General features: G+C 44.8%; 1 protein-coding gene across 1 annotated transcript in view; it reads right to left on the bottom strand.

Annotated features, from left to right (window-relative positions):
• The window catches only part of TMEM45A (transmembrane protein 45A), a 35,948-nt gene extending 16,353 nt beyond the window's left edge, over nt 1-19,595 (bottom strand). The window contains exon 1 of the mRNA XM_037908246.2: nt 19,292-19,595. The gene's annotated coding sequence lies outside the window, so the exon portion shown is untranslated. The remainder of the gene's footprint in view (nt 1-19,291) is intronic.
• Nucleotides 19,596-19,939: the final 344 nt, after the last annotated feature.

Raw genomic sequence — 19,939 nt, forward strand, 5'->3', positions numbered from 1 at the left:
GAAGCACATCCGGTACCGAAGTCCCCATTAGAAAGTCTGCATTTGTCAAGTTACCACAGTGATGTGATATAACAATTTTTCCTCCCCTCTACTAATATCAGGAAATAACTGTGGGATGCTTATGACATCTCGTATCAAATGCAGTACTACCACCTACTCAGTTATTCCCCATTTTGTAGCTGGGCACTTGATTTTGCCTCCCTAAGTGAAATACTTTGCACTTGTCTTTATTGAATTTCATCTTGGTGAATTCAGACCAATTCTCCAATTTGTCAAGATCATTTTGAATTCTAATCCTGTCCACCAAAGTGTGTGTGTAATGGTCTCCACTCAGGGTCTCGTTGGGAAACGTGGCCCAGTGGTAACGGCCACAACCCTGGACTGCCAAGAGGGTTGTGGGGAGGGGAGCCCGGGCCCCCCACTCTACCGGGCTCCAACCCAGGGCCCTTTTAGCTACCAGAAACCTGGCAACTAAGACTACTTAAGGTTGTCCTCCCAGGGCCTCTTTCTCTTGTCTCCCCCCCTGGGGTCACCTCAGTCCAAGGCCTTCGCTCACCTTCAGCACTGCCCGCCAACTGAGCTAATTCGCTGCCTCTTAATTCCTCCAGCAGATGGAGCATTTGCTGCAGGTGTGGCAGTGCGGGGCTGGCTGAGCCCAAAATGACCCCTTAAGACCTTGTTGCTCAGTGTGGGGTTTGTACACCCCACCACACACCCTCCCGCTCAAGATGGAGCCTGGGAAGTTGGGACCATCCAATTACGCCCCCTCTTCCCTGGAAAAGAAGTCAGTGTTCTGGTGGGCTTTCCCAATTCAATGCTGAATTTGGAATGCGTAGGGTTGGAAAGACAGGTACCAGCACATCCGTCGGGGGTTTGTATCCTTCATGGTGTTTAACCATCTTAATGCAGCATGGTCAGTGATGAGTTTGAATGGGTTTCCCAGGAGATAGTATCAGAATGAGTCTACGGCCCATTTCACTGTCAGGCCCTCCTTCTCTATGACACAGTAGGCTCGTTCTTGTGGGAACAGCTTCCGGCTCAAATAGAGCACTGGGTTTTCCTCCCCCTTTATTTCCTGAGATAAAACAGCACCGAGTCCCACATCGGAAGAAACTGTGTGCAAAATGAATTCTTTAGAGAAGTCTGGACTGAATAGGACTGGTTCTGTACAGAGGCATTCTTTCAATTCTTGAAAGGCCTTTTCACAACCTCGGACCAGTGTGCTTTCTTGGGGCTGTCGTTCGTGACGAGGTCTGTGAGAATCTTGGTAGTAACCAGCAAGTCCCAAAAAAACTCCTGACCTGTTTCTTGGTGGTAGGTCGTGGGGATGTCCTTGAGCGCCTGGAGTTTATCTATAAGGGGCCGGATCTGGCCTTTCCCAAAAATGTATCCCAGATAGATGGTTTCCTCTTTCCCAATTTTACATTTTGCAGGATTTGTTGTTAGTCCAGCCTGTCGCAGGGAGCGGAGCAAAGCCGTCACTTGGACCAGATATTTTTCCCAGGTTCGGCTGTAGGTGACTACATCATCTAAATAGGCTGCCGCGTATGAGTTATGGGGCTGCAACACCTGGCATTGGAATGTCGTGGGTGCCCCATGGAGTCCAAAGGGCATCGTTCAAAACTGGTACAGACCAAATGGAATGACAAAAGCATTTTTTTCGTGCGATTCTGGTGTGGGTGGGATTTGCCAGTACCCCTTTGTTAAGTCTAAGGTGGTGATGTACTGAGTTTCGCCCAGCCGGTCTAGTAATTCATCCACCCGGGGCATGGGGTAGGCATCAAATTTGGAGATCGCATTAATCTTCCTGAAGTCAATGCAAAACTGGACAGTGCCATCTGGCTTTGGGACTAATAAGACAGGGCTTCACCACTCGCTGTGGGATTCCTCAGTGACCCCAAGCTCCAACATGGTCTGGATTTCCTGTTTTACTGCTTCATGCACTTTCTGGTGAAGTGGCCAGGGGTTCTCCCAGACGATCTGTCCAGGTTCAGTCTGGATGTGATGGTGCGTGAGGTGGGTCCTTCCTGGTAGGGAGGACAACACCATTGGGAAGGCCTTCACTAGGCTCTGCACCTGGGCTCTTTGTTCAGGGCAAAGTTGTTCCCCCACCTGTATAGCCCCTGGGGACAGGGCATAACGTTCTTGGGGCCCCGGTTCTGGCTCTGGGGAGCACAGGGTGATGAACAGACTTTCTCGTTCTTTCCACGCCTTGAGCAGGTTGATGTGATAGACCTGGGTGGGCTTCCATTTGTCAGGTTGTCTAACCTCATAATTGACTGGTCCGACTTGGTGCACAATTTCATAGGGTCCCTGCCACTGGGCCAGTAGTTTAGACTCAGTGCTCAGGAGTAGAAGGAGGACCCAATCGCCTGGCCTGAAAGTGTGTACCCGCACTCCCTTGTTATAGGAGCATTCCTGGGTTTGTTGGGAGGTGAGGAGGTTTTCTTTAGCCACAGCTCCCACAGTCTCAAGTCTCCCCCTGAGTCTCAACATGTACTGTAGGACATTCTGAGTTCTCGGAGATTGTCCTTCCCACATCTCCCGGACCCGGTTGTGGATTCCCCGTGGCCGTCTCCCATACAAGAGCTCCAGTGGGGAGAAGCCTGTTGAGGATTGTGGGACTTCCTGAATGGCAAACGGGGGTGGGGGTGGGGGGGGGGAATCAGCTGATCCCAATGTGGGAGGTCTTCTGACATAAACCTTTTCACCATCTGCTTCAAGGTTCGGTTGAAGCGTTCAACCAGGCCATCCGTTTGCGGGTGATAAACGGACGTACAGAGGCTCTTATTCTCAAATAAAGACAGGTTTCAGAGTAACAGCCGTGTTAGTCTGTATTCGCAAAAAGAAAAGGAGTACTTGTGGCACCTTAGAGACTAACCAATTTATTTGAGCATGAGCTTTCGTGAGCTACAGCTCACTTCGAAAGCTCATGCTCAAATAAATTGGTTAGTCTCTAAGGTGCCACAAGTACTCCTTTTCTTTATTCTCAAAAGCTCACAGACCTGTTTCATCAAGCGGGCTGTGAAATTGGTGCCTTGGTCAGTGAGAATCTCCTGGGGAACTCTTACTTGAGCAAAGATTTTCAAAAGTTCCGTGGCAATAGTCTTTGAATTGGTGTTACAAAGTGGGATTGCCTCTGGATAGCAAGTTGCAAAATCATCTATCACCAATCGGTGTTTGTATCCGGTGGCATGTTTTTCCAGGGACCGACAAGGTCTATCCCAATTCGTTCGAAGGGGATATTGATGATCGGGAGAGGGACGAGGCGGGCTTTCATCCCCCGTTTTGGCCTGACTAGCTGGCATTCCGGGCAGGAGTCACAGAAGTTTTTAACTTCTTGATGTACCCAAGCCAGAAGAAGCAGTCTAAGATCTGAGCCAGAGTTTTCTCCTGTCCAAGGTGGCCTGCGGAGGGGACGGCATGGGCCAATCACATGATTTCTCACCGATGCAGCCGAGGGACAAGGAATTGTGAATGGATTTCGCCCATCCAATGGTCCTTTTCCAGCTGATATAATTGTTTCTTTTTGAGCTCAAAGTGGGGGTACTGTGCAGCCCAGTGGGGATCTATGACCTCGCCATTAATCACTCAGAGTTGTTCATATGCATGGGTCAAGGTCTCATCCTCCCTCTGGTCCTTCACAAAATCCATCTCTTGGGTCAGTAACTCCCCTTCCAGGAGCGGGATTTGTAACGTCCCCTGATTGGGCGCATCTTCCAGCAGCACTCCCTCTTGGCAGGAACCCCCCTCCCCGGGGTCCTGCTCCTCCCCTACTCTCGCCAGGGTCACAGGCAAGGGTTCCCTGTCTGCCCTGCTTCCCCCGGGTGCTTCCTTCGGGCTCCAGGGAACAGGCCTACATCCCCTCAATAGGTCAGAAAAGTGCTCCCAATCCTGACCCAATATAACAGGGTAGGCTAGGGTTGGGGCTAGCCCTACTACGAGCGGTCTTGTGCTATCCCCTATGGTGACCTCTACCCAGGCACTGGGATAGGGTTTAATAGCCCCGTGAATGCTCTGCAGGAAGATGGTATCTCTGGGGGCTTCAGAGTTGGGGACCAGGGTTTGCCCACACCCCACGTCTACTAGACCTATTACCTCAGTTCCATGTATTTGTACAGGAACTGTTAATTTTGCTGGTGTGCACTTCCGGGCACGGCTCTCTGCCGTCCATACTTGCCCATAGCTGCACTCCATATCGGGTCATTCCTGATAATGGTGGCCCAGACACCCACAGGAGAAACAGGCCTCCATGGTTAGCCCTGAGACTGCTGGTCCAGACCAGGCCTCAGGGACTGTCTTCCCCAAGGTGCTTGGCCCCCTCGCCCTTCCTGGCCTCTGGGCAGGGCAGTCGCTTGAGGACCCCAGACTTTATGTTCAGGCTGGGGCTGGAGAGCCTGGGGCTTCTCCCAGGCTCCTAGCCCTGGGCTCAAAGGCTGGCTGGGCCCCTGATAAGTGGGGGCTTTGGGAAGCATCCTGTCTAGTTTCTGTCTCCCCTGGCTGGCTTCCCCCTTTTGTCAAGGAGCCCCTCTGGAGTCAAGCAACGGCTCAGAAGTGGGAGTTAGAGCCATCTCAGCTGCCAGATAGTTTTCCCTCAATCTCACAGTATCGGTAAGTGACTCTGGTCGATGTCTGAGTACCCAGTCCCTACCCCCTTTCAGGAGGATTTGGGCAAACTGCTCCACCAGGATGAGTTCAGCCACCACTACTCCAGTCCGCCCTTCAGGCTTTAGCCATCTCCAACACAGATCTCAGTTTCTGGGCGACAACCCGGGGCTGGGCACCTGGACGGTACCTTTCCCCCCAGAACCTCTGGCGAAGGTCTCCTCAGTTACGTCGAAGTAGTCCAAGTTGGCCGCTCTGACCTGGGGGTAGTCTTGGGTGCTCTCTGCATCCAGTCCCAAGTATGCAGCCTGCGCCGTTCCCATTAGGTAGGGTGCCAGCAGGATGGCCCACTGGTCAGATGGCCATTGCGCAGCTATAGCCACCCACTCAAATGTTGTCAGAAAAGCCTCGGGGTCTTTCTCAGGGCCCATCTTTGTGAGCTCCACGGGTACCGGCAAGGCTCCTAGGCTTGGGCCCAGGTCCCCTAATGGGGACGCTCCTGGGACTGCATCAGCGCCACAACTTGTTGAACTAACCTTTGCTGTTGTTCCTGTTGTTGGGCCCCTAAGTCCCGAACCAGTTGCTGCTGCTGGGCGGTCATTTGCTGCAGGAGTTGTTGCTGCTGCTATTGCTGGGCCACCTGCTGCTGCTGCTACTGGTTCTCGGGCATCCATTTCAGCAATCGTTCCAACTCCATCGTTGCTGGCCAACCAGCCCACATTGTTCTAAATCAGGCTGTTTGGACGCCTAGATCAGTCGATCTCCCCTTCTCTCAGGGGTGGGATCAAATATCCGTGTTCTCCACCAGTTGTAATGGTCTCTACTCAGGGTCTGGTTGGGAAGCGTGGCCTAGTGGTCACGGCCACAACCGCAGACTGCGTTGTGGGGAGGGGAGCCGGACTGGGCCCTCACCATCTAACGGGCTCTGACCCAGGGCCCTTTTAGCTACCAGTAACCTGGCAACCAAGACTACTTAAGGATGTCCTCCTTGGGCCTCTTCCTCTCATCTCCCCTGCTGGGGTCACCTCAGACCAGGCCTTCGCCTGATGGGAAAATCCAAATCCCAGGGAAGCAAGAGGGAGTCACCACTGTCCAAGGCCACAGAATACTTCCCTCTCTGCTTGTCTCTACTGAGGGTCCTCCCTTTCCTCACAGAGGGCCCCTTTGGGCAGCTGCATCAGAGCCTTTAGGTTTCACTCTGCTCTGCGGGAGCTGTGAGCGACAGGTCTGCTCACCTTCAGCACTGCTCGCCAACTGAGCTAATTCGCTGCCTTTTCATTCCTCCAGCAGATGGAGCATTTGCTACAGGTGTGGCGGGGCGGGGCTGGCTGAGCCCAAAATGAGCCCTTAAGCCCTTGTTGCTCAGTGTGGGGTTTGTACACCCCATCACAGTGTGCAACTCCTCCCAACTTGATGTCACCCCACAAATTTTATAAGCACACTCTCCACTCTATTATCCAAGTCATTCATGAAAGTATTGAATAGTATTGGACCCAGGACTCACCCCTGTGGAACCCCACCAGATACATCCCCCCAGTTAGACAATGAACCATCAATAACTACTCTTTGAGTATGGTCTTTCAACCAGTTGTGCACCCACCTTATAATAATTTCATCCAGACTACATTTCCTGAGTTTGCTTATGGATAAGGCTACAATTTAATTTAGTCATGGGTATTTTTAGTAAGTCATAGACAGGTCACGGGCAATAACCAAAAATTCAGGGCCTGTGACCTATCCATGACATATACTATAAATACTCCTGACTAAATCTTGGGGCGGTGTGGGGGTGCTGCTGCAGGGGGGGAAAAGGCACCCCAGGGAAGCTGCTGCTGGGACGGCCCCCAGAGCCAGCTGTCCGGGGCCGCCTGAGCAGCAGCCGATGCGGCTGCCTCCGGGGCTGCTCCAGCAGCAGCCGGTGCGGCTGGCTGTGGGGACATCCTGGCGGCTGGCTGCAGATTCGCTCCAGCAGCAGCTGGTGCAGCTCGCCCCGAGGCCACCAGAGTAGCAGTCAGTGCAGCAGGCTGCGGGTCCACTCCAGCAGCAGCCAGCTGATTGGGCGGCCCTGGGGTCAGGCACACAGGCCACTGCAGAAGTCATGGAGGTTGCAGAAAGTCACGGAATAGGTGACTTTCACGACCTCCGTGACAGACACAGAGCCCTACTTATGGAGAATGTCATGTAGGACTGTGTCAAAAGCCTTAGGAAAATCAAGATATATGATGGCTACTGCTTTCCCCCATCCACTAGGCCAATAAACCTGCCAAAGAAGGAAATTAGGTTGGTTTGGCATGATTTTTTCTTGACAAATCCATGCTGGCTATTCCTTATAACCCTATTATTCTTCTGGTCTTCTGGGACCTCACCTGTCTTCCAGGAGTTCTCAAATATAATTGCTAATGGTTCCAAGATTGCTTCAGCTAGTTCATGAAGTACTGTCGGATGAACTGGAGATGAAGACGCCTTAGCAGTAAAAGTGTGTTTTATCCCATGTTTCTGATACATTAAGCAGAGATGAAGCTTTCAAAGTCAATGAGCATCATGCTGCTGATCACCTACACACAGCTCTGAAAATGTGCTCCCATGGGGCTACTTTGGAGTTGATAACAAGTGTGGCAATACCTGTAATACTGATCCTAGGTCAAGGATAACTGTGGCACAGAGGTGGAAGCCCACATTTTTAGATAGGATCACTGGTTTTGGGTGCCTATTAGACCTTGAGCCACATTTTCAGAGGTGCTGAGTATCTGTAGCTCCCTTTTAAATTCAGTTGAAATGAGAGATGCTATATGCTTATGAAATTGAGGCCCAAGGTGCCTCAAGTTGGACAGGGAAAAGCACTAGACATTCCTGAAATGTTTGGCCTAACTGACTTACCCAAGGCGACCATGAGAGCATCAGTGTCAGAATTAGAACTCAAGCACTCATCTCCCAGTCCTGGGCTCAGACTGCTCCTCTTCATGAGTCAGTTACTTCTGTGAGTCCATACCCATGTCCCAGCATGTAAGTTTCCAGTTGAAGGGGGTGGGGAAGTTTGTTGTCTTCCTTTTCTCTTTTTTCAAAACATGTCCTTTGCATTAAAAAAATTCTCTCCCCCAATTACAATTTACGTACAAGAAAGATCTGCAATCCAGCAGCACCACCTTTGTGCAGAAGAAAATAATTCATTCCCTGCTCAGATCACATAGCTGTATCTATCACCTAACCCTTTTAGTGCCTCCAATCCATCAACTCCTCATCCTCCAGTGATGGCCCCTCACTCCAAGTCTCCTCAACTCTTCAGTCCACCTTCACCCAACCCTGCTGCATCTGCTCCTGTTCCCATATAGCCACATCATCTCAGGAAGAAATCCAGGGACAACACAGACTTATTCCACTACAAGCTTCTTCTCTTCCATTAGCTCTCATTGTCAGAGCAGCTGCTGCTCTGCAGATATAGGATGTCAATCAATTTGCCAATTTGGAACCTTTCATTAAGCACTAAATTATCACAGGAAACAAAAATGTAAAGAGCAAGTTCAACTTTGTGATTTCACGGGATATTATTGGTTTTTTACATATATTTTATTTTATTTAGAAGGAGCATGGCTCTACAATCTGATTAGTTCTACAATTTGATGATCACTTGGACCTTCACAGAATAACTTATTTCCAAGTGCCACAAAATGCTAACTTGGAGTTCTTCACAATACCTGCATTAGGCACACTGGTTTTGGTCTCGTGCTAGCAATTTCAGTTCCCTATTCCCTCCCTGAAGAAATAAGTCTTCCTACTTGTCTCTAATCCAACTAAAGTCACTTCACTGAACAGTCTCTGTGGCATTATAAATACCTCTTGCTCAACCAGAAATCACACAGTCCATAAAAAGGACAAACAATATATTAAGCCATATTGGCCACTATAATCCTATGACTCCTTAGAATTCCATGCATGCTCACACACCAAGCATTGCTGGTGCACATGCTAGCAAGATGCCAAGAGAAGAGAAGGCTTTGTTATCTTAGCTGATGACTTTGAAGTCAAAGCCCTTGGGAGAAGTAATATGGCAGAACATATAATTTGGACAGTATTAGAATCAGTTTTATGAACCACAGAATTCCCTTGCAGCCAATTTACAATATTATGAGTGTTTCAGAGGAATGGATCTAATAAGACAGTGCAGCTGTCAAGAGAGCTCATTTAAAAAATAAAATGTGACAAGTGTAATACACCAAAGACCTCCTGTATAGTTAACATTGCACTTGGCACTTTTGTGGCACTTTAACAGTTAGTCTGTAAAGTGCTCTGAAGAAAAGGCATTACATTTTATATGTCCACTTTCAGGTTCTTTCTGAAAGGAAAGACAAAAACAACGGAATTGCAACCATTTAAAAAAATATGAGCATATACAACACTAACCATTAGGAAACTGACTAATCTTGACATGTTCTGAACTTTCAGTCCAGGCTATTTTTTAGGGTCTAAGGGGAGACTCTAGGAAGCACTGTTTTTGGAAGAGGAAGTACCTCCATCTACTGAGAGGTGGTTCCATCTTATTTCTAACCAGAAATCATAATTCTCTATTTGCAGTATCACAACTAATTACTGTAGAGTCTGACACCAGCGAGAGCATTAAGATTTCAAGTGCGGAATACTTAATTTTGCAGGGTACACGCACCTTAGAATAAGCAGCCGGAACACATACACTCTTCAGAATGAAGACCCAATTTTCACGCAACTATCTCTGATCAGACACATTCATGATATGACAGGCAAAGGTGCCTCTAACTAGTTGTTATTTTTCCTAGGAGGTATCAGTAGCTCTTAAATCAGTTTTATCAGGGCAAATATAACATCTTAAAACAAAAAGATATTATGTCAGGTTGCAAAATTAAGATTTTTCAAATTTAAGATAAGTAGAAAGGTTTAAAAACCTGTGTTTGGATTTAAAGATTCCCCTGCAGCCTGTGAAACCTAAACATTACAGCATCATACAGTACATGAGAACCAGAATGTAAAACTGATCTGTATATTTATTGTTCAAGTTGAATGAAGTGTGCATGTAGATACTCCAGTGGTGCCAGCCTTGGTGTCCCCTCCAGCCACTTCTCCCACAAGCATCTGCTCTTCCCAACCCACCCCCATGATGACCTCTTTTCATAGAACACTTGCCTGACATTGGCCTGGAAAGCTGCTACTCTCCCCATTTAAATCTCTGAAAACTTAATTCTGTGATAAGCAATACAAACACACACTATGTGGAGCAGGGCTTTGGAGCGGAGCCCGGAGCTGGAGCACAGAGCAGTGGAGCTGCAGGTTTGTGCCCGGAGCTGGAGCAGAGCTGGAGCACAGAAAATCTTGACTGCTCCACTGCTCCTGGTTTTTTTCCCCCATTTTCAATCCAAAATGAATGATATTTAGCAAGAAAGTCCTGAAGATGCCAAAAAGTTTCAGATTGTATAACAACTGATATCAACATCTACTTTAGCACTTTACGTAATATATCACAGTTATTCTCACTTCGGCTGAAATCAAGATTTGATGTACAGATACAAAATTACAAAGTTTTCTGGAGATATGTTTTATTAAAGAATCAGATAATTATGAGACACCCGGCAACGCTGCAGACTGCTCCCACCCTTGTGTCAAGGTTAGGCGAGAACGTACTTGTGTAGATTAGTTAGATAGTTAGATACTTCTTTCAGAAGGGTTGATCAACGAGACGCGCTGAGTACTGCGATTACAGAAAAGTGTGACGCAAGATGCAACATTTAAGATATCACAAACAGGTATATTGCAAAAAAAATGTTTTTGTTTATTGATATATTAAGGTATCACAAGAGATATTAACCACTTAAGCTCATTTCTCACACAGGCTCCCGTTACCGGTACAATTGTTCATTTGTACATGCTCCCATATCACTCTGGCGGACTTATTTTATATGTCATCTGTTCAGTGGTCTTTTGGTAGCGTTGTTTGTAATTTTAAATTTACTGAAAAAGTTGTGTGCAGCAGGCATATAAATATACAGTAAACATTTTTACATAAATTAGGAGTGATTTTTGTGATATATCCAGAGTGATTGGAAAATGTCCAACACATCTTTGGGGGTGAATCCTTAGGTCATTTTAAGAAAAAACGTTTCTATGAACACATGTCCTAAAATTCTTCCTAAGGTGATGAAAAGTTAATTTCTGATTAATATCTCAAAAACGCTTCAATAAAGTAATGAAATTATGCCTGTGTCTTAGCGTTAGTATGTGCTACCATATTACATTATCCAAAATTATTAAAACCATAGGCATCCTGAACTGGTGGTTGGTCATTTTTATTTCATATTTCAAGAAAGGCTTGTCGTCGACTGCCACTGGCTACGAGCGGTACTATTATGTTCCATAATAAGTTAATAATTTTTTATTATTTATTATTACGTTTAAAATTTATGGTTCCAAAGTTGAAAAATAAATAATAAGTAAAATTGTTTGTATCATTCTAAGCATCTAAGCAGATTAAAATTTTTAAACAGTTTTCTCAGAAACGGTTAATTATACAAAATAAATTAAGAGTACCATTTTAATGCATGTTTTAGCATTAAATCATATTCCAGGGTCATATCTGTTAAACAGTCAAAGATTTAAAAAATGTTAAATAAACTTGGCCCAGTCCCCCCAGTTCATCGCGCCTGTAGTTTAAATAATTTTATTTGAATGATGTTGTATGATAGAACGTTGGAAATAAACTAACAGGAAAGCAGATTCAAATTGCAAGCACAGTCCTTTTAGTAAAGACAGCAAATTTTTGGAAATATGTTTTTCCTTCATCAGGCTGGAAACATTATACAAGATAGAGCAAATAACAGGTTCTATCTTGTATAATCTATTCAGGCTGATGAAGCAAAAACATATTTCCAAAAATTTCCTCTCTTTACTAAAAGGACTGTGCTTGCAATTTGAATCTGCTTTCCCGTTAAAGTTTATTTTCAACCTTGTAACGTGTAGCCTCGTTACTTCCCAACAATTAATGTTGTAGAATAGCGAATGCTATGGCACATACCAAATTTCATTGATATATGTATATTAAAGCATTTTGAGATATTAATTAAAAACTTGGAAAATATTTCAAATATTTTTACCACAAAATTTCATAAGAAAAATTAACTTGCAATTTATAAATAAAAATTTATATTAATTATGTATATTAAAATACTTCTTACTTCATTAAAATGGCAAGAAATGTTAAAATATTAAAATATACTTTAATAATAATTTTGTGTAAAAAGAAAATGCGATCATTTTTGTCCAGAAAATCCAAAATAAATTCGAAGTACCTTAAGTGGTTAAGATATCACAAGCAGGTACCTTATAAAAAAATGTAATGCTTTTGTTCATTGCTTTTTGAAGATGATAACAAGAAACATTTGGATGCGGTAACAGCACAAGAAGATTTGGCCATGGCTTCAACAAAAAAATCAAATCTGCCCCCCATGATTGATAGCTGATTTACGGAAAAGGATCTCAACAACGTCTTTACTTTTGAATTTGAAAAGCCCAAATTTTGGCTTTTGGGAAAAGCAAAGAGGAAACTGGTAATGTGCAAGGTGGAAAAGCAAGTGAATGGCAAGCTCAAACCATGTAGCTTCAAGATAAGTGATGCAAGTGCCATGAAAAGTTTCAACCTTTGGCGGCAGGTAAAACGTAACCATCCTGAAAACTATGCAGCTCTGGTTACAAAAAAGGACCCGGAAGATTAGGCAAAACAGAAAGGTGACACAGCTAAATGACGTTCATCTGGCTCTTTGAAAACTCCTGGAGAAAAGATTTGTTGTGGAGCTTCATCTGAAAAGAAACCCAAAATTGAGCAAACAAAACTTGACCTGAAGTCCTCAAAGGTTACAGCCACCATGGATGCCAATACTTTCCGTGCGGGGCTGATGGAAATGGTTTGCTTGAGTTCAACACCGCTCACTACCTTCCGGCTAAAGAACAAAGGATTCCAAAAAATTGCAGGTGAAATGGGTCGGCAGCTTGGCGTTTCGACGGGGCACGATGCGGTTCGTCATTTAGTTGTCAGCACAGCTGAGTCTGGTCGCGAAGAGCTCAAGGAAGCTTTGGAGCAAAAATTGTGCTACCTGAAAATGGATGCGGCAACGTGTGGAAACAGAAATTTCCTTGTAATCAATGCTCAGTACTACGAAGAAGGAAAAGACAAAGCTGTGGTAAAAACCTTGGACATAATCGACACTGAAGGGTCACAATTCTTCATACGTGAAAAGTCAAGTAAAAGCTATTTTAGGAAAATTTGGGATCAATGAAATACAAGTGCTGAACATCTGCGTTGACAATGCAGCAAACATGACGTGTGCCATCAAAAATTTCAGCTAGGACAATGAAACCATTTCTACCTCTGAGCACAGGGATGTGGACAGAACTGAAGCTATTTTGAATGGATGAAATTGAACTCAACATGGATGCTGCTGCGCAATGGGTTCATGACCGTAGCCTCACACTTCCAACATGGCTTCATGAGGACAACTCAAAAGTCCAACTGATGAGGTGTGGTATTCACACTCTTCAGTTGGCAATCTGGGATGGACTGAACAAAGAACATGCGAAGAAATTTCTGGCAAAAATTCAACAAGTCGTTGTCAAACTACGAACCCCAAATATTTGAAGAGTTCTGCTTGATCTACATGGGCTAACTCAATCATTAGATACTGTGACTCGCTGGGGTTCCACATTTGCAATGACTGATCGGCTTCTCATTTTTCAATCTTACAGTGAACAAGTGGCTGCTGCTGGAACAAGAGAATGCAAGTTAACAAAAGCTGAATGGGACGAAGTGAAGAACCTGCAAGACCTCTTGGCAAAGCCAAACCAAACAACCGTGAATCCTCAAGCTGCCAATGTAACCCCAGCAGTTTTAATGAAGGAATGGCGAAAACTGTCCAAATTCTTGCAAGAAAATGGCGGACAAATTGCAGAAGGAATTCTATCCTCCATGCAGAAACGCAAAGAGAAGCTTTTTTGACAATATTCATTTCCTTGATGGAGTTTATGTTGACCCACAGTATCGGATTCTTCTTACCTCAAGGGAAATACCAAAGGCAAAGGAAGGGCTCCTTGATATTGCTCAATGACTCAAAAAACAAAATCCATTGCTACATTTGAACTCGGTTGAAGAAAATGAAACACAACAAAAGGAGTCATCAACAATCGAATTTGCGGTTTCAGAAAGTTCACATCCTTCAGAAATAGCAGGCTGTTCTCAAATTTCTGTCTCCACTCTGAACTTGTTCGAGCGTCCATCCCTGAGACGTCTTCAACCATCACAGGGAAATGGAGATAATTCAAGCACCAATTCTTCAGAAGATGATGCCTTCGACAAGGAATTGGATAAATAAGAAAGACGCCGGCGAGTTTCTGCGATTCATAATTGTAATGAAGCATTATTCAAGATTGTGAGGCGATGGAGTCTATTGGTAGGCTAAAAGTTAAGTCTGTTTTTGAGGTCATTCACAGCTACCCACACCGCATTCAGGCTGCCTGTAGAATTGCTTCGAGCATGCCAACAACTCAAGCTAGTGTAGAGCGACTGCTTTTGGCTTTAAAGTTAATTTTAAATGATTTGCAGCAGACTATGAAAGACGACTTGATTACTTCAATAATTTTTTAGAGAATAAATTATGAATGATTCTAGTTTGCATCACTGTTGATGACATTTAAATTGTTTTAAAAGTCTGAATAAAAATAATATTTTTTCAAAATTACAGTATGCACTTTTTTATTTAGTTAAAAACTAATTTGAGTCGGAGCGCGGAGCGGAGTCGGAGCGGAGCTGGAGCAGTCACTATTGGTGCCGGAGCGGAGCTGGGGTGGAGCAATTCAGAAATTTGATTGCTCCAAATCCCTGATGCGGGCTTGTATAAACTGAGTACCCGTGTAACCTCATTACAATAAACCTTGGCTTCCTCACCACATCCCTCGCTTCGGTCTGTCATGCTAGAGGTTGTTGTCTATCTACAATTTAGATTGTGTTATGAAGTAGGAGCCATCTTTGAAGCACTTAGTACATTTATGGGCTATAATAAACAATATAATGACTCTTGTTATCTCCAGGTTCACCAGATGATTCATTCCAATTTATACCTGCACACTTAGTATTTTACAAACTTTTTACCATCAGCTCCAGTATGCTTGCTCCAGGATTGGCCAACGCGTGATGCTGCAGGGAAAGATGAAAAGTCAACATGGGAAACTTATGAGCAGAAGTGGAAAAAAGAAATTCCTTCCCGAACCACACTACAGTCAATAACACATAGAGCATGAGATGTCATTACTTTGTCAATACTTGGGATTTAGCAATCTGTGTCCAGCATCTGCAGTAGACAAAGAAAGCTATGATTTACACCATTTCTTCTTATTCCTGTTTCAAGCAAAATTAACTCATCCTGTACAATTGGCAGCTTTCCTCATCTACATTTCAGGTTTCCCTGGGCAGCAGCTATACTGGTTGCTGGCTGCTACTGCTAAATCAGGACTAACCTCAGAGATAGACAGGGCCATAGCCTGTTTGACTGTTCTTGTCAACATTCTCAAAGATGGCCCTGCTGCACCACAGGCTACAGCAGCTGGCCGTGAACCAGCCTGACAGCAGAGTGAGCAGCAGGTAATGCTCATGCCAGTTGATTACTGTCACCTTCTGCTGCTAAAAGCAAATGAGGTTAGGAACAGGAGAGAGGGGAGACACCTAAGCCACCCCAAACGCATTCTAGATTCCTCATGGAAGACTGCACTGCAGTGTTGCTAACTCTTGTGATTACAGAACAAGTCTCACAATACTTAGTGTTTTTCTTAAAGCCCCAGCTTCCAAACTCATGTGAGAATCTCAGCTTTCATTTAGAAAACGTTTCTAACTTTCATGGCTGTGGAGAAAAGCTGAAAAACATGAACACTAACAGCTCAGAAAACAGAAGACAAATAAAAAGACCAAAAATGTATGTTTGAGTCTCATAATTTTGAGGGGCTTGACCCACGAGTTTTGAATGCTTGAGGCTGGTGATACTGCCCTGTTATTATTTATTTGTATTATGGTAGCTCCTATGAGTTCCTGCCATGGACCAGGACCCCATTATGCTAGGTACTGAACAAACACAGTGTAATGGGAGAGCAGGAGACTGCCACATGGCTAATCGCCATCAGGCCAGCTGCATCCAGCAAAACACTTGGGCTGAGAAGAGCAGGAGCACTCATGTGAGCTGAGGCTAGGCCCAGTGGCATAGCCTGTTCCCCTCCCTCTTCCAGGAGACTCATGTTTTTCTGCTGTTGGAAGTCTTCTCCTCAAGATAAGGCCTGTGAGAGACAGTGTGCTCAGCGTGCTGACCCTCATGCAGCTGAATAAGCAAACTGCCCCTGGCAGGCACTACTGTGAGGAGATGCAAAAAGCCATATGGGGCAGGGAAGAGAGATGGAGGAAGAAGGCCTGAGCACACCACACAAACAGTATTGTTAAGTTTGAAAACCTGACCTGTAAGTAAGCCCAATGCACCCCAGGCATATGAACCCCAGAAGCAGGGATATTCCTGGTTTAACAGAGCACCTTCGACCTTGTAGTGACTACATGGGCATTTGGTAATGATAGTAACATTAGTAGGAAATGAAAAATCCTCCAAAATGATGGCTAGTGCATAAGAGGGCTCAATGCTGCAGCCCTTCTTCAGGCAGAAACCCTATTGAAGATAGTGAGAATGCTACCCACAGAGTAGCCACAGGATAAGGTCTTAATAGATTAACCAAATCAATGGCTACAAGTAATAGGCCAAATGTTCCTCCAAGATACAGCCAAGCATCATCACTGACTTCAACAGGCCCCAATTTTTGACATGTCTTGACTCTGAGCCCCTGTAGAGAAAGCAACAGGCACAACAATATAGGGAAATACAAAGTTATAAGATGTCCTAGTCCAGGCTTAGCCTAGTTAAAAAGTTCGTGCTGAAGAAGTGAGGTGAAAAGAATTACACAGACTCAGCAATGTGAATGAAGTGTTAACCCACTTCCTGAACTGGAAAAAAGAGTGACCAAGAATCAGCCTGGCACTCCAATTAACAAGTGAACATATTGTTATGATCATACCTACAGCTTTTTTTTTCTTTTCCATTGGGAAGAAAGGTGGAGCTGGACTCTTAAGCATGGCCTGTACTGTACCCTGCCCTGTAGTAAAGAATGGGCGTAGCACTCATTTCTTTGCACAGTACAAACTAAGAGCTTTTAATGGAGTCTGCTTACTTATGTGTGGAAAGTCTGCCAAGCAAATTACCAAGGCCACAAGAGTTTTGCCCAGTCCAGTGAGCATCTAGGAAGGGAGGAGGATAATAATCTCTATTGCTCTCTGCTACAACTAAATACGGTATGGCTCTGTGATGACTAAGGAGCAGAAGATAGGCCATCCTATCCTGTTCCCACTGGCATCAATAGGAGTTTTGCCATTGACAAATCCTGGTTCAACAGTGTCTTAAGACTAATGAACTGGAGAAAGCCTTTAAATCTTTTGATGCTACTGCTCTGGCCACTTGCTGCTGTAAATGAAAGAAGGGATAGTCACAGAAAGGTACAATATTCAAGAGAAGACAGAAAACAGCCAACAGTAAGTCAAAAATAAAGTTTATCCAAAGATAGCTTCAATCATTCACTCCATTTTACTATTCTACCCCTACAGTAATTCTCCTTGTTTCCACCCATATTCTCCACAGACCAAAAATATCTCTAATATTAACCTACTCCACCCACAGAGGATAAATATGGGGAAAGCCTACCTAAGTAATGCTGAATGTTGTAAGACATTTGAATTAGAGCAGGGCGAAAAATGGATTTTTCAGGTCGCTGGCAATTCCAAAGAATTGAAAAAAGTTTCATTTGGGTCAAACTGAAAACAACTTCTTTTTAATATTTTCAGCAAATTACGAAGTAAAACAAAAATTGAGTTGGCTCAGAATCAAATGTTTCATTTTGACATTACTGAAACATTTTGATTTTTCAGTCCGGTCAAAACTATTCAGTGAACTCAACACATTGACTAGTTTCAGGTCAACCAAAACTATGTTTTTCAGCAAATAAACTATTCACTGACAAAATTTCATCCAGCTCTAATTTGAATTAGAAAAGGTGATTTTAGTGTGAATGATCAATCTGTCCTCAAAAGCAACACCAACACATTTCTATTTACAATCGTGACCTACTTATGGTGACTTTCAAACTACAGTGTGTGCCATTATTCAACAGATGAACAAAAACAGTTACATAAGATCATAATACTATCAGAATAAAGTTATAACACCGGAGAAAACACAAGTAGCAGGTGTGCAAATACAAAATGATCACTCAAACTCTGATTTAAAAATGCAGAGGTATAAAATGCTTTAAAACTTTAACTTCTTGTGCATTTCAGTTGCCAACTGCTGAAAATTCTAAAAACTGCCTACTAAAAAGGTAAAAAAATATTTGAAATATTCAATTCAGTAAACATATAACAAAAAGAAAAGGAGGACTTGTGGCACCTTAGAGTCTAACAAATTATAAATTTGTTAGTCTCTAAGGTGCCACAAGTCCTCCTTTTCTTTTTGCGGATACAGACTAACAGGGCTGCTACTCTGAAACATGAACGTATACAGTTATAGAACTATCAGAGGAGGAGAATGAGTGATTTCTGAAAACTGGAATAACACGGAGCACTCAGAGATTTTAAACAAAATAAAGTAAAATAGGGAGCCTGGTAGTTTGGGAGTTTCTAACATTTAATAAGTGATGGTTATTAAATTCCAATTCAATTCTTTCAGCTAGAAACTGAAGACGAAACACAGATTTCTCTCAACCTGAAAGACCCAAGAATGAGGGAGAAAGGTAAACAGTGCCAGCCACTTAAAACTAAGTAGGATTTGTTTCATTCACATCCATAATATTTTCAGCAGCCTCCATTTCATGATTCAGAATTGCTGATGTAAATGATTTATAGTAACTGAAGTAAGAAGTGACCCACGCTTTGAATGGAATAGTTCAGAATATTTATGGGTTTAAAATGAAGAGCATTATTATAGAATCCCATAAAAAAGTAAGAGATATATAGTATCTGAATGTACTCTAGACTGAGTGTCAGTACCGCTTGCCTATAACAGACACATTGCATAGGTCATAAATGAGGGTGCTCTGCTATCCCTCAGTTCTCCTGCTATGCACTTCTCATTTTTCAGCAGAGGATCTCAACAAAAGTTAAGGATGCCGATTAGTCCTCAGAGCAACTACCCAGAGCCAGGAATAGTACCCAAGAATCTAGGAAACAAAACTCCTAGCCCTTTGCTCTAACCACTAGTCCACACTAGTCTGATTAATCAGGGGTGGCTTGTTTGAAAGTGTTTGTACAAGGGAGAGAATGCAAGACACTAGTCTAGAGTAAGGAAGGCAGTGTTTGAGAGCACACGTTGCTGGATGCAACCCTCCTCCTCGAAGGAAATGCTGTCCACGCAGCAGACAGCACACCAGGATTTAAAAGCAAATAATTTGGGGGATGCATGCAGGGAACACCGCTACAGCCGCTCAAATGCTTTTAAGTCGGAGGCTCTCGTGCAGGGGCCGGCGGCATCTGCTTTGAGGCACGGACTGATTTCTTCCCTCCCCACAGCCGGTACAAAGTTTTAACATATATTAAGCAACCCCTTACCTATCTTGGTCTGTTTCTTTGCAATTTCTTCCTCCCGCTTTCTTGCCCGTTTAAACTTGAAGTGAGACCAATCTGCGGCTGTTGCCTTGCTCTCCAGCCACCTTTGCCGTCCAGCTGTGCGCCGAGTCCCCGCCGCCTCCCATCTCCGAGTGGGAGTGAAACATGAACACCCCCTTCCCCCGCGTCCTCTTCGCAGCACGTAGAGAACGCCTCAAATTGTCGTCTGCAGAGGATGCGCGACCCCCCACCGCAGCTGCCCAGCTGTCCCGCAGCTGGCTGCACCGCTGGGCGCTAAAGTCCAGCGCCGCCTGTCTGCACCGCCCCCCGATTGCCTTTCATTGGGAGCGCTGCCTTCTCGGCGCCTTCCCATGGGCTCCCGGCGCCGTCAGTCTCTGGGCTCCCGGGCCGGCGTGCAGCAGTCAGGCCAGCCGCCCTCTGCAGGGGGAGGGCGGGACGGCGGAGGCTGGAGTGATGTGGCACTGAGCGGCGGGGAGGGGGGAGCGTCTGGGCAGGGGCGCCTCTCTGGGCTCTTGAATGTGTGCAGAGAGCCAGTCCCAGACTGCGGGCTCACGGCACGGTCTCTGCCCCCCGGGCTCAGACATGTAAACTGGCAGGCTCACTCCTTTGCAGTTGTTAAGGGGATGATGG

The sequence above is a fragment of the Chelonia mydas genome, chromosome 1 (assembly GCF_015237465.2).
Source record: "Chelonia mydas isolate rCheMyd1 chromosome 1, rCheMyd1.pri.v2, whole genome shotgun sequence".
Classification (NCBI taxonomy): domain Eukaryota; kingdom Metazoa; phylum Chordata; order Testudines; family Cheloniidae; genus Chelonia; species Chelonia mydas.